This window comes from Myotis nattereri (genome assembly GCF_964212035.1).
Source record: "Myotis nattereri genome assembly, chromosome: 4".
Classification (NCBI taxonomy): domain Eukaryota; kingdom Metazoa; phylum Chordata; class Mammalia; order Chiroptera; family Vespertilionidae; genus Myotis; species Myotis nattereri.
Window position 1 is genome coordinate 100,514,743 of NC_138079.1, and position 11,575 is coordinate 100,526,317.

Below are 11,575 nucleotides of genomic sequence, written 5' to 3' on the forward strand. Positions count from 1 at the left end.
CGCGCCGCCTCCTCCCTGCGCTGGGACGGCACAGACCCCCGCCCCGGAACCCCGCGCAGCCTCCTCCCTGCGCTGGGACGACACAGACCCCCGCCCCGGAACCCCGCGCCGCCTCCTCCCTGCGCTGGGACGACACAGACCCCCGCCCCGGAACCCCGCGCCGCCTCCTCCCTGCGCTGGGACGACACAGACCCCCGCCCCGGAACCCCGCGCCGCCTCCGGTACCGCCGGGCGCTCCTCCCTGCCGCGAGCGCGTGGGACCCGCTGGGGCAAAAGCCCGCGCGAGGAGTTCCCGGTCGGTTGGGGCGACGGCGCGTGGAGGTCCTGGAGCCCTGATCCCTGGGGACCCCACTTTGAAAAACGCCGCACCCCCACGGTGTGACACCCAGTGGGTGAAGCAGCCGCCACCGCCTCTGCTCCTCCCCGGCTCCGCTCCCCGCTCCACCCCGAGATCAAAACCAAGAACATGAGTTTCCGACCTGGGGCGTCCGGCCCCGGAGGCTGGGGGGCTGGGAGGGAGGCTGGGAGGCTGGGAGGCTGGGAGGGAGGCTGGGAGGCTGGGAGGGGGGCTGGGAGGCTGGGAGGCTGGGAGGGAGGCTGGGAGGCTGGGAGGCTGGGAGGCTGGGAGGCTGGGAGGGGGGCTGGGAGGGAGGCTGGGAGGGGGGCTGGGAGGCTGGGAGGGAGGCTGGGAGGCAGGGAGGCTGGGAGGGAGGCTGGGAGGGAGGCTGGGAGGGAGGCTGGGAGGGAGGCTGACGTGGAGAGGCGTTTTGTTCTACGGACCAAAGCAACCGGCCAGCAAAGGTCCTGGCCTCAGGGGCCCTGCCTGGCCCGGCCCGGGAGAGGGTGGCGGTACCTGGGCGGGTCCGCGGCGCCCTCCCCAGCTCCCCGGGGCGAGGAGGCGGGTCCTCCCTCCGGTTTCCCGAGAGAGCGCAGAGCCCCACGCGCCCTCCGATCCCATCCGATCGGTGGCTAATTTCCTTGCGCTCTCGCCTAGGAAGGCCCGGTAGCCTGGGAGGGGGCCGCTGAAGCTCCGCTCCCGGAAGCCCTAGCCCCCCACTAAATCGCAAGTTTAGCGGAGGGTGGGTAGGCTTTTCCCCGGACTTGATGGTTGGTCTGGAACGCTAGGAGCTCTTACTCCCCGAGCAACCGGCGAAGCGCTCTCGCTCCGGGTGAGCAGCCTCCGGAGTCCCCGCCTCTGACCGCGGCTGGCTGGAGGCGGACCCCCAGCGCCAGGGATGCTTCTGCGTTACTAGGCGCCCACCTGGTGGTGCCGGCAGGAGCCTCGGCCCATAAGTCTCCCCTATATCCCGCTGAAGACAGAGAAAGGGAAAGGGGGGCTCATTCTGGACTCAACCTGGGGCCACTGGCACCCAAAGCGCGAAGCAGACCCCCGAGACCAGCGATTTTCAATCCGTGTGCCTGGGGCGGGCGTGGGGGTGGGAGTGGGTTAGGTCAATGGGGGGGAAAGGGGAACATATGTAATACTTTCAACTATAAACTATATTCAACAATAAAGATTTTAAAAAACACCCGTGATACCTGCCCAGCCGGTGTGGCTCAGTGGTTGAGCTTCGCCCTATGAACCAGAGGTCACCGGTGGATTCTGGTCAGGGCACGTGCCCGGGTTGTGGGCTCCATCCCCAGTAGCGGGCGTTCAGGAGGCAGCCAATCAGTGATTCTCATCATTTACGTTTCTCTCTCTCTCTTTGAAATCAATAAAAATATTTTAAACACACACACACACACAAAACCCATGTGATACCCGACTAGTCAGGGGCACTGGCTACTTTCCCCTTAGATTGTAAAACAAACAAACAAACAAACAAAAAATAGCCAACAGAACAATAGTCATCCGTGTGAATGAATCAAAACTATTGTATACCTATTTTTTTTTTGTCAAATCGGCAAAAAATATATATTTTGTGATGTGCAGCAGGATTTTAGTCATCAGTTTCTGTGTGCCAGGAGATGGAAAGGGTTGAAAATCCCTGCCTTAGGTCAAGGAGCCACCATGCCACGCTTGCCTTGCCCCTGCCCCGCTTCTTTTACTTTCTCTTTCTCCTCCGGCAGCTGACAAGGGAAAACTTACACAATCAATCAGGTGGCTCAGTTGTTAGGGACCACACCTATACATTTGGCTCTGGTGAGCTGCTCCAATTCTGGGACGTCCCAAAACCTCTTATGCCACCTACCAGGGTGGGTGGTCTCCCCATGGGCTTCCCCAGTGGAGGAAACAAGAGTCAGGGAGTGGAAGCCATGCCCCAAGCCAGGCTGCTGCCACACAGACCAATCATCTGTCCCCTGTTTCTTAGGGGGCAGGGGGCAGGGGCCGGAGGCAGGGACAAAACAGACACTGGAATTCCCAGACTACTAAGCGTTAGGATCCCTGTACCCCTCTACTTGATCAGACATCTGAATCAAACTCTCCCCCAACATGACCCCATGGGGACCAGGGGGACTGGAGTCTGGACAGCCTTGCTGAGTGAGAGGTTAGCAGCAACAGGAGTTTCCGTGGGTGGCTCATTCGTTCAAGGGATGATTCTCGCTTAGTGTTCGAAGAGGGTCAAGTCCCAGAGGAGTCCAGTTTTCAGAGTTTCTTGTCTTTTAGTTGGGGACAGCCCTGGGGAGGGTAACCCTCGTGGGACTCCTTCCCAGGGCCTCTGCCAACAGGGAGTGAGGAAGCCCTCAGGTCGGCCTTAAAGGGCGTCATTGATCCTTGTCTTGGCTTGGGACTGCTAGTCTCCTGGCCCTCCAGAAATGGGGGTCCAGAAGGCAGACCCCGGTTCAAGAGCTGAAACCCAGCATAGCTGGGGTGAGCAGGCATCTGCTTTTATTATCTATATATATAAAAGCCTAAATGACCAAATGACCAGTTGACTGACCACCAGGGGGCAGACACTCAACACAGGAGCTGCCCTCTGGTGGTCAGTGCGCTCCTACAGTGGGAGCGCCACTCAGATGACTGACGGGGCTGGCAAATGCAGCTGCAGAGGCGCATGCCTCCCCTGACTTCACGGCAGCTACCAAGCAGCGGCGGCAGGCGCAGTGGGGATCAGGCCAAAACCAGCAGTCTGACATCCCCCGTGGGATCCCAAATTGTGAGAGGGTGAAGGTCAGACCGAGGGACCCCACCAGTGCACGAATCCGTGCACCAGGCCACTATTATAACTGCTTTTATTTTAACTCTCATTGTGCCCCAGTAGGGAGCTTTTTAGACCTAGGTGGAAAACCTGGAACAGAAAAACAACCTACAAGGAGCAGAAAACAGCCCACAAGGACCGGGAACCCAGATGCCTTCATGGCCCACAACTGGCAATTTAAAAACCCGCCCAGCAAAAATCCACCCAGCTGGCGCTCAAACCCACGGCCCTGACATCAAGAGTCTCCTCCACTGACTGAGCTGGCGGGAAACCACACAGCTACAGCTTACTGAATCTTTACGTTAAAGCCGAGTTTTAGATCAATGTGATGCCACAGTCGAAACCGGAATATGGACATTTTCAGTTGTACCCATTGCCTTCAACCCAGACTCCAAAGGTCACATGTAGCCCGAGACCCCCTGATGTTGCCAGGCACCAAGCTGGGTCCTAGTCCTTCTCTGTGCCCTGAGTCCCTGGGTCCCAGAACCACCCTGAAGCCATTGGAGGGGGGTGATTCAGCTTGAGGCTGCTCCAGAGATACGGGAACCAGGGACACCTTCCACAGGGTGATGGAAAGCCAGGTCTGACCCACTGATTCCTTCTTCCCTCGAAAGATTTTTTTTTTAATATATTTTATTGATTTTTTACAGAGAGGAAGGGAGAGAGACAGAGAGTTAGAAACATCGATCAGCTGCCTCCAGCACATCTCCTACTGGGGATGTGCCCGCAATCCAGGTACATGCCCTTGACCGGAACCGAACCTGGGACCCTTCAGTCCGCAGGCCGACGCTCTATCCACTGAGCCAAACCGGTTTTGGCCCTCGAAAGATTTTGCTGAACTCAGACTCGAATCCTTCCTAGTGGGAGCAGGCCCACAGAATCCAGCTTCTTTGGAGGGATTGACACAGAGCCAGGATCTTCCCATTTTGAACAAGAGACTGTTCCGTTTCCTGCCCAAAGCCAGTCAGGAGAGAGTGAGGCAGGGAGGTGGGTGGGGCCTTGGAGAGAAAACCTGGCTTCCACCGGACCAGCTGAAGGATTGGGACTGGGGTGGGGAGGCAGGCTGGAAACTCAGGAGTTCATGTTATAGTCTTGAGGCACTGTTGAGAGTTTTAATATCCCAAAAAATAAGTTTTAATGTCCCAAAGAAGTTTTTGAGGCCTGACCTGCTGGTATCCCCACTTTACAGATGAGTAAACTGAGGCCCTTGAGAGTCCAAGCATTGTAGGTCTGGATTTGTGGAGTCCTGGTTGGGAATTGAGGAGCCTAGTCCTGCAGCCCTCCTCCATCCCTAAAAGGACTGCCCAGGATTTGTCCTGGACCTTTCACCCCTAGGGGGAGGCTCAAGACCCCAGACCCTCAAGCCAACTGGCCATGGGAATTTCCCAGGCCAGATTTCTCCAGGAAGCACTGAGTTCTCCAGGGACTGGGGTTCAGGGATGGAGTCTGTGCAAGAAAGTGTGGGTACGGGCTCTGGGACAGGAGTTAGCTCTGTGTGTCTACAGTGTCCTAAAGTGGGATCTGAAAACTGGGGGGTTGGGGGGGGAGTCAGGCACCAGGAACCTCCTCTCTCCACCATCTCCATTATCAATCCCTTTTTTTTTTTTTAGTCACAATTTTTTTTTATTGTTTTATTGCTTAAAGTGTTACAAAGGGTATTACATATGTGTCCTTTTTTTCATCGTAAAATAAAGGGTCTGCCGTGGCATACACACTACAAACATGCCCTGGTGCAAGGGAAGGGCTTGTCAGGGACCTGAATCCAGGGCCTCTCACTCCCAAAGCCCAGAGAGTAGCCCTAGATTAACATGTCCATCAAGGTCAGTTTCTTTACCTCTCTCTCTCCCTTTCATGGAGGAAAATGGTTTTACCCCCTGGTTCTGTGGGGGCCGGGGCCATCCATTCTTCTGTAAGTCACTGGCTGAGCCAGGCCTTGGGCTGGGGATACAGCGAGAGCCAACCTGTCCAGGGGACCTCTGTAGCTGTGATCAGGGACAGGGTCTCCTACAGCTGGAAGGGTCTCCTACATGCTGGAGCGGGGACGGTGGACAAGGAGGGGGTGAGACTGCCTGCACTTAGGGAGGGCGGGCAGAAGGCCCCAGAAATCGGGGTCAGGTTTAGTGTTAAACAGGTCTGTTCCTTATTCCCTGCATGGTCCTCACTGTCACTGGGGCTCCTGGCTTCCTCCTGATGGGGAGGGGGACGGTGGCTTGCTCCTGTGAGTCTGCATACAGCTTGTCTGGAAAAGGCCAGGAGGGCACATCTTGGGGTGTCACCTGCGTCCTTTTATATGATGGGTTCCAGTTTGGTCTGGGCCCTGGAATCAGATGGTCAGACTTGTTCCAGCTGGGAGCCCAAAGTCCGTGGAGGCCTCAGTTAAACCCACAGGTTCAGGGCCACAAGAGGGGGCCCCAGGAGGGGTGCTGGCCTGGTCCCTAAGATAAGAGCCTCAGCTCAGCACCCCCACCTCTCACCCACAACCCTGCCTTTGTGTATTTAGACCACCTCCCCCAAATTACACCTCCGAACCCCGGGAAGGAATCTCACCCAAGTGTGGTGCCGAGGAGGAGCGGAAGCTCTTCTTGTGAAGATCGCTAAGCAGATTAGTTGTTGAGGAGCCTGGGAAAGCCCAAGGAGGGGCGCGTATGGAGCCCACGACTCTCATATGCCGATCTCAGACTCATACTGACGGGCTGAGCCGGCCAGGCTCTCTGGCCTTTGTCCTGGGGCCTCGGAAGCCTTGGTTGCTGAACCTCACGCTGCAACCAGAGGAGAACGGAGAACGGAGAATGGAGGTGGGGCTTCTGCCCCGACAGCAGCGGGACAGTAGCTGACGCGCCGGAGCTGCGGGGGTTGTGCATCCGGCCGCTTCCCCGCCGCCTCGCACGGGCCTGGGTGCTGAGCGCTCGGTTGAACCGGTTTGAGGTCTGGGGTCGCTGGCGCCCGGAATTTGAGGAGTGCGGCCTGTCTCTCCTGGAGGGTCCTGGGTCCCAGCCCAAGGGCATTTGTGGGACAAGGTGCCGCGGAGCTGGAGTGGGGCCGGGACCTGAGTGGGGCGGGTGCTGGTTCTCCACGCCGCGCCGGGCCCTACACAGCGGAGCCAGCACAGCAAAATGCTGGGCCTGTGCGGGGGAACGCGGGGCCCTTCCGCACCGTGGGCGCCGCGGGGCACCTGGAGGTACCCACCAGCTCTGGGCGCCGCCAGTGTGCAAGGGGTGGGGGTCCGAGAAAGGAAGCTCGCGTGGGGCAGCGCGCAGGGGCCTAACGGAGGAGGCACTGGCCTCCTAAACCAGGGATTATGGGTCTCACCCAGGGTGGTTTCCGTCGCCAAAATATGTCAGCATCCGCTGAAAGACGCACCTTCTAGGACTCCCACGATTGGAGACGAATGTTTCTTTGCCCCTCGTGAAGGTTAGGAAAGAAAATGAGCCAGACCTGCTGGCTCTGGTTTGGGGCTCATTCCCCAGTGGGGAGCCTGCAGGAAGCAGCCAATCAATGATTCTCCCTCATCATTGTTGTTTCTATTTCTCTGTTCCTTCTCCCTCCCTCTCTGAAATCAAGTAAATACAATTTTTTTTTTTTTTAAAAAGAAAGAAGTGAACACAGGCCCAGGCCAGCCCTGAGCAGACCCTGGCCCTTTTGGGTTGTAGCAACTGGACCATCCCGGGAAGACAAATATCCGAATTACAGAGCTCACATAGAACCTGAACCTGGGACCACTTGCATCCAAAGCAGAAGTCACACCCCTATGCCAGCAAACCGAACTGTCTTCTGTAGGTGTCCTTGATTCCGTCTACTTTCTCCCCCTCCCTCAGATGGGGCAATGTCCCAGATCCCCCCCGCCCCAAGGTCCAGGGATACTGACTGAACTGTCCTACTTTCAGGGCTGTGGGGTGAACATACCCCACCTCCTGCAGGGCCACTTGGGATCAGGAAAGGCTGAGGCAGTGGTGGGCGGGGAGATGGGCAGGTGCAGGACAAGTTTAGGTGTGTGATTCAAGTCTCACGTTTGAGGCCCCCCTCCCTACCTTTTTTCGCAGAGTCAGCCTGGGACACCTCACCTTCTATAACTCCTGCCCTGCCACCCCCACCCCGGGAAGCACCCAGCCAACCCTACTGGGCCGATAACTCCAGGGCCTTGGTCCACGAAGCCCCCCAACTATGTTCAGGGTGAACCAGGGTCTGGCCAGTGGCCTTATACTACTGTTTATTGTTAATAGTGACCAGTGTGGTGTCGGGGTACCCTGAGCATCCACTTCACAAAGTAGATCTCTCCACTTTGGTCCAAGTTTCTCCTCACCTCCCCGTTCCCTTCCTGGGATCCGAGCAGAGACGGCAGGGCTACTTCAGCCTGTGGCCCAGTGCCCAGCAGCAGCCCCCTGTCCTGCCTGCATTACTCTGGCCTTTAATGATGGACATAGAGATTGCCCCATCCTTCTCTTTGTCCTGGTGGAGTAGGGGGCGACCACCTTCTCCCTCAGCCAGAAGGTGTCAGTGGAGGCCTCCTGGGGATCTTCAACTCCACTCCTGCCCAGCAGTAAAGGAGGCCCCGTCCGGGGTGAGCGACCTCCGCAACAACGGTGCGGTGCCCTCTTTACCCACCAGAGGGCGCTGTGTCAGAGGAGGCTGGTAAACCAGAGACAAGTAAGATCGACTTTCCTAACGTAACACCGAAAATGTCCAAGATGCAGTGAGAATCACCAGTCATATTAAGAACCAGGAAAAATGTCAACTTGGAGGAGATAGGACAGTTGAGAGACACCGACCCAGATGTTGGAACCACCTGACAGCGTTGTAAAGGCAGGAAAGCAGCCACCGTAAACATACACCAAACAGCAATTACAACCCGATTGAGAATTCAAAAAAAACCCCAAACAAACCAGAAAGTCTCAAAGAAATAGAAGCTATAAAGAATAACGAAATGGAAAACTTAGAACTGAAAAATACAATAACCTAAATAAAAAACGTAATGGATGGGCAACAGTAGAATGGACAAGACAGCAATAAGAATCCGTGAACTTAAAGATAGAATGATAGAAATGATCTGATCTGAAAAAAGAGAGAAAATGGATTTAAAAAAAAAAAAAAAAAGAGCCTCAGGGATTTGTGGGCTTTAACAAAATATCTAGTGTTTGAGTCATTGGAGGCCCAAGAGAAGAGAAAGATGGGGCTAAAATAGTATTAGAAGAAAGAGGCTGAAATTTTTCTGTGTTTTTTTAAGAGAAGTTTTAGGCCCACAGCAAAATTGAGCAGAAATATATAGTTCTCATAAATCCTCTGCCCCCACATGAGCACAGCCCCCTCTGTTCTTGTATATTTTTTAAAACCTATCTGCTCTGGCTGGGTAGCTCAGTGGGTTGGAATGTAGTCCTCACGTACCAAGGTTTCTGATTAGATCCCCAGTCAGGGCACATGCAGGAATCAACAGATGAATGCATGAATGAGTGGAGCAACAAATCAATGTTTCCCTCTCTCTCTCTCTCTCTCTCTCTCTCTCTCAAAAAAAAAAAAATCAATAAATTACAAAGAAAACTATCTTCCTCCACTTTTAAAAAAATATTTTAAAGCACATATAATATTGCTTTGCCAATAAAAGCATTTTGCCTTTTTTTTTTTGCAAATATCTCTACAAAGAAAGTTCTTTTGTTTTATAATATCCCCAATACCATGCTCACATCCAGCAACTTTAGTATTTTCTCATCCCCAGTTTCAGCTGCTCACACCTGCCATTCAAGGCCCTGTGGCAGGAAACCTGGTGGGCACCCCAGAGTCTCCAACTTTCTCTGCCCTCACAGCCAGGTGGCAGCTCAGAATTACCCAAAGGGCAAATCAAGAAAGGTTGGGGCAGAATAACTTAATTTTTAAAAAATAAAATAGTTTTCAGACAACTCAAACAAAAACACACACAAACAAACAGCTGGAGTAATGTGAACAATTGGAATCCAGTAGGCCTAACAATTATTTTAAGTTCATGGGTTCGTTGACCACATACAGGGCAATGGGTTCTGTTGTCATTTCCCCATTTCCTGTCCAGGGACCCAACTTCTGGAGTCCAAGACCAGCATCCCAACCAGGAGGGTGTACAGGAAGTGGGGATATTTCAGTAGGGAGCAAAACGATGAGGAAGGATGTTGAGGAAATTCATGGAGCCCTCAGGGGAGACATCCCACATTGCCACTGCTCATAGCCTGGGGCAGGCGTCTCCCTGTCCACCGAGCACCCCTGGACACCTGGCCTCAGCTGGGATCTGCACCCTCCGGGCAGCCTGCCTCCCATCTATTCCCACAATCCCAGACCGCACTCCACTCTGCTGGGGACTCCACTTACGCCCTAAAATAGCCAGGAATGACAAACTAAGGGCTCCTCTGGGATTTGAAGCTGAAGCAAGAATAAGACCTCCTGAACAGGGACCTTCCTCTGCAGCATGCTCTTCGCTGTCCTGGACTGTCCACTCCCCGTCCATCGGACAGATGACACTGAGCCCAGCTCCAGCCAGGCCCTGGGCTGAGGCTGGGTGGACAGGGGAGCGGACCCTGACGCAGAAGTGGGAAGGGGGGCCCGAGGGAGGGCCGACCGGGAAGAGGACTTTGGAGAGGAGCTATCCTGCTTGTGGAGGCCGTAGTGGTTTCCCCTTAAGGACGGGGAGTCTTAGAAGATTCTGATCACCAGAGAAGAAAGCCTCGGCCAGGGAGCCTGGTTCCTCCCTTGACGCCATGGGCCTTAGGGTAGGAAGAGCCCTCCCTGGGCATCCGCGTGGGCTCTGGTTTCTGCCCAGGAGACCCACTCACTCAGGAACTCAAGAGTCAGAAGGCTTGAAAGAGGCACCCAGATCACCCCCCCCTCCCCCGAGGTGAGGCATAAGTAGAGAAACCGGGGAGGTTTAGATCAGAGACGGGCCCAGCCGCCTGCAGGCTCCCGGGGGACTCTGGCCCCGAAGCAGCTTGCAGGGAAGGGGGCTGGATGGCTGTGCGGCAACCCCTGAGCCGGGCATGCCTCTGTGATTGGGATCAGGAAACTCTTCCCAGCTGGGAGCCCCCGTGAAACTTCCCCCGAAGCTCCAGTCCCGGCCTGTACCAGCCGTGTCTTCTATTTTCTGTATTCTGACGCTCTGGCGGCCCCTCCCGGAGTTAGCCAGTCTGTGGAGACAGCAACTCCCCCTCCCCATGAGCAGGCATTGCAAATGCAAACCAACCAACCCGGAGTCCACAGCCCCAGAGCAGCTCTGTATCCGGCTCACACTCAGGGCCACCGGCCGCCTTCCAGGATCACCCCGAGGCCAGGAAACGGACAGCGCAGGACGGCACCTAACCCGGAGCCGGCTGAAATTATTCAAACGAGCCCATCTACTGGGCAACCTGCTTACCCGGCCCCACCTGTCTCACCTCCCGGGAACCACCATGAAGCGCTGGCCCCGGTCCCCCGCATCCCTCTGCCCTGGACCCACCTGGTGCTCCCCCTGCGGCCCCCTGAGGCGGCGGGTCCCCAGGGCTTGGGAGCTGGGAGTAACGGGCCGTCTTGTCAGTGGCCGGAGCTGGTGGTCGCATCAGATCTGAGTAAGGAAGCACAGCCGTCCTTCAGCGAGAAGAAAGGCGCCCCACGCCGGAGCGCAGCCTCGGAGCCCGGAGGAGCTCCTGCCCTCGGCGCCCCCCCCCCCACCCCCCCGGCCTTCCGCTGCGGGTCCTTCCTTCCCTGCGGACAGCCCCCCAGGAAGGAAAAGGGCGTTTGGAAACGTGGCTCCTCCAGAATTTGAATTTACAACCTTTCACACGCAAAGCAAAAAGGTATTCGCAGCCATGTTTCCCGGTCGCGGGATCGGAGACCGCGGGGCACACACCGCCCATCTTCGCTCGTCCCGCCTCCGCTCCGGGAGGGAAAAAATGGGCTCGTCCGGGATTTGAACCCGGGACCTCTCGCACCCAAAGCGAGAATCATACCCCTAGACCAACGAGCCGGCTCGCCGAGGAGCGGCCGCCATTTGTCCTGGAGCCTCCGCCGGCTCCGCCCTCCCGCCCGGCGGTTCGGGTTTCTCTGTCCCGGGAGCGGGACCTGCGGAGGGAGGAGGCGCGGCGCCCCCAGACCCGCCCGTGGGGAGCTGCGGCCTCCCCTCCCCCGGACCCGCGGAGCCCGAGCCCCGGCCCCAGTCACCGGAGGAGGGGCGGGGGCAGGAAGGGGCGGTGCCTGGGCGAGCGCGGAGGCGGCCCCGGCCCGGAAACTTCACCGAAGTGGGACCCGAGGGCAGCACCTGAGCGTCACGCTCTGTCGCCCCCAGGGGATCCTCGAGCATCTCGGGGTCCGCACAGACCGGGGCCCCTGTCCCCAGCCGAGAGCCCTCTGGAACCCACGCAGGTCAGAGGGGGTCGGAGCGGAGCGCACTTCTTCCCCAAGGGCAGCTCCAACGCCCCCAACTTTTCTTTCCTCTGCCAGCATCCACCTGC

At 56.8% G+C, this 11,575-nt stretch overlaps 1 long non-coding RNA gene across 1 annotated transcript; it reads right to left on the minus strand.

Moving 5' to 3' along the window:
* Window positions 1-4,747: 4,747 nt before the first annotated feature.
* LOC308517849 lies at window positions 4,748-10,996 on the minus strand. The gene is made up of 3 exons (XR_013995899.1): window positions 10,585-10,996; window positions 5,688-5,899; window positions 4,748-5,457 (listed from the first exon to the last, which is right to left on the minus strand). It is a non-coding gene; the product is annotated as an uncharacterized lncRNA (long non-coding RNA).
* Window positions 10,997-11,575: the final 579 nt, after the last annotated feature.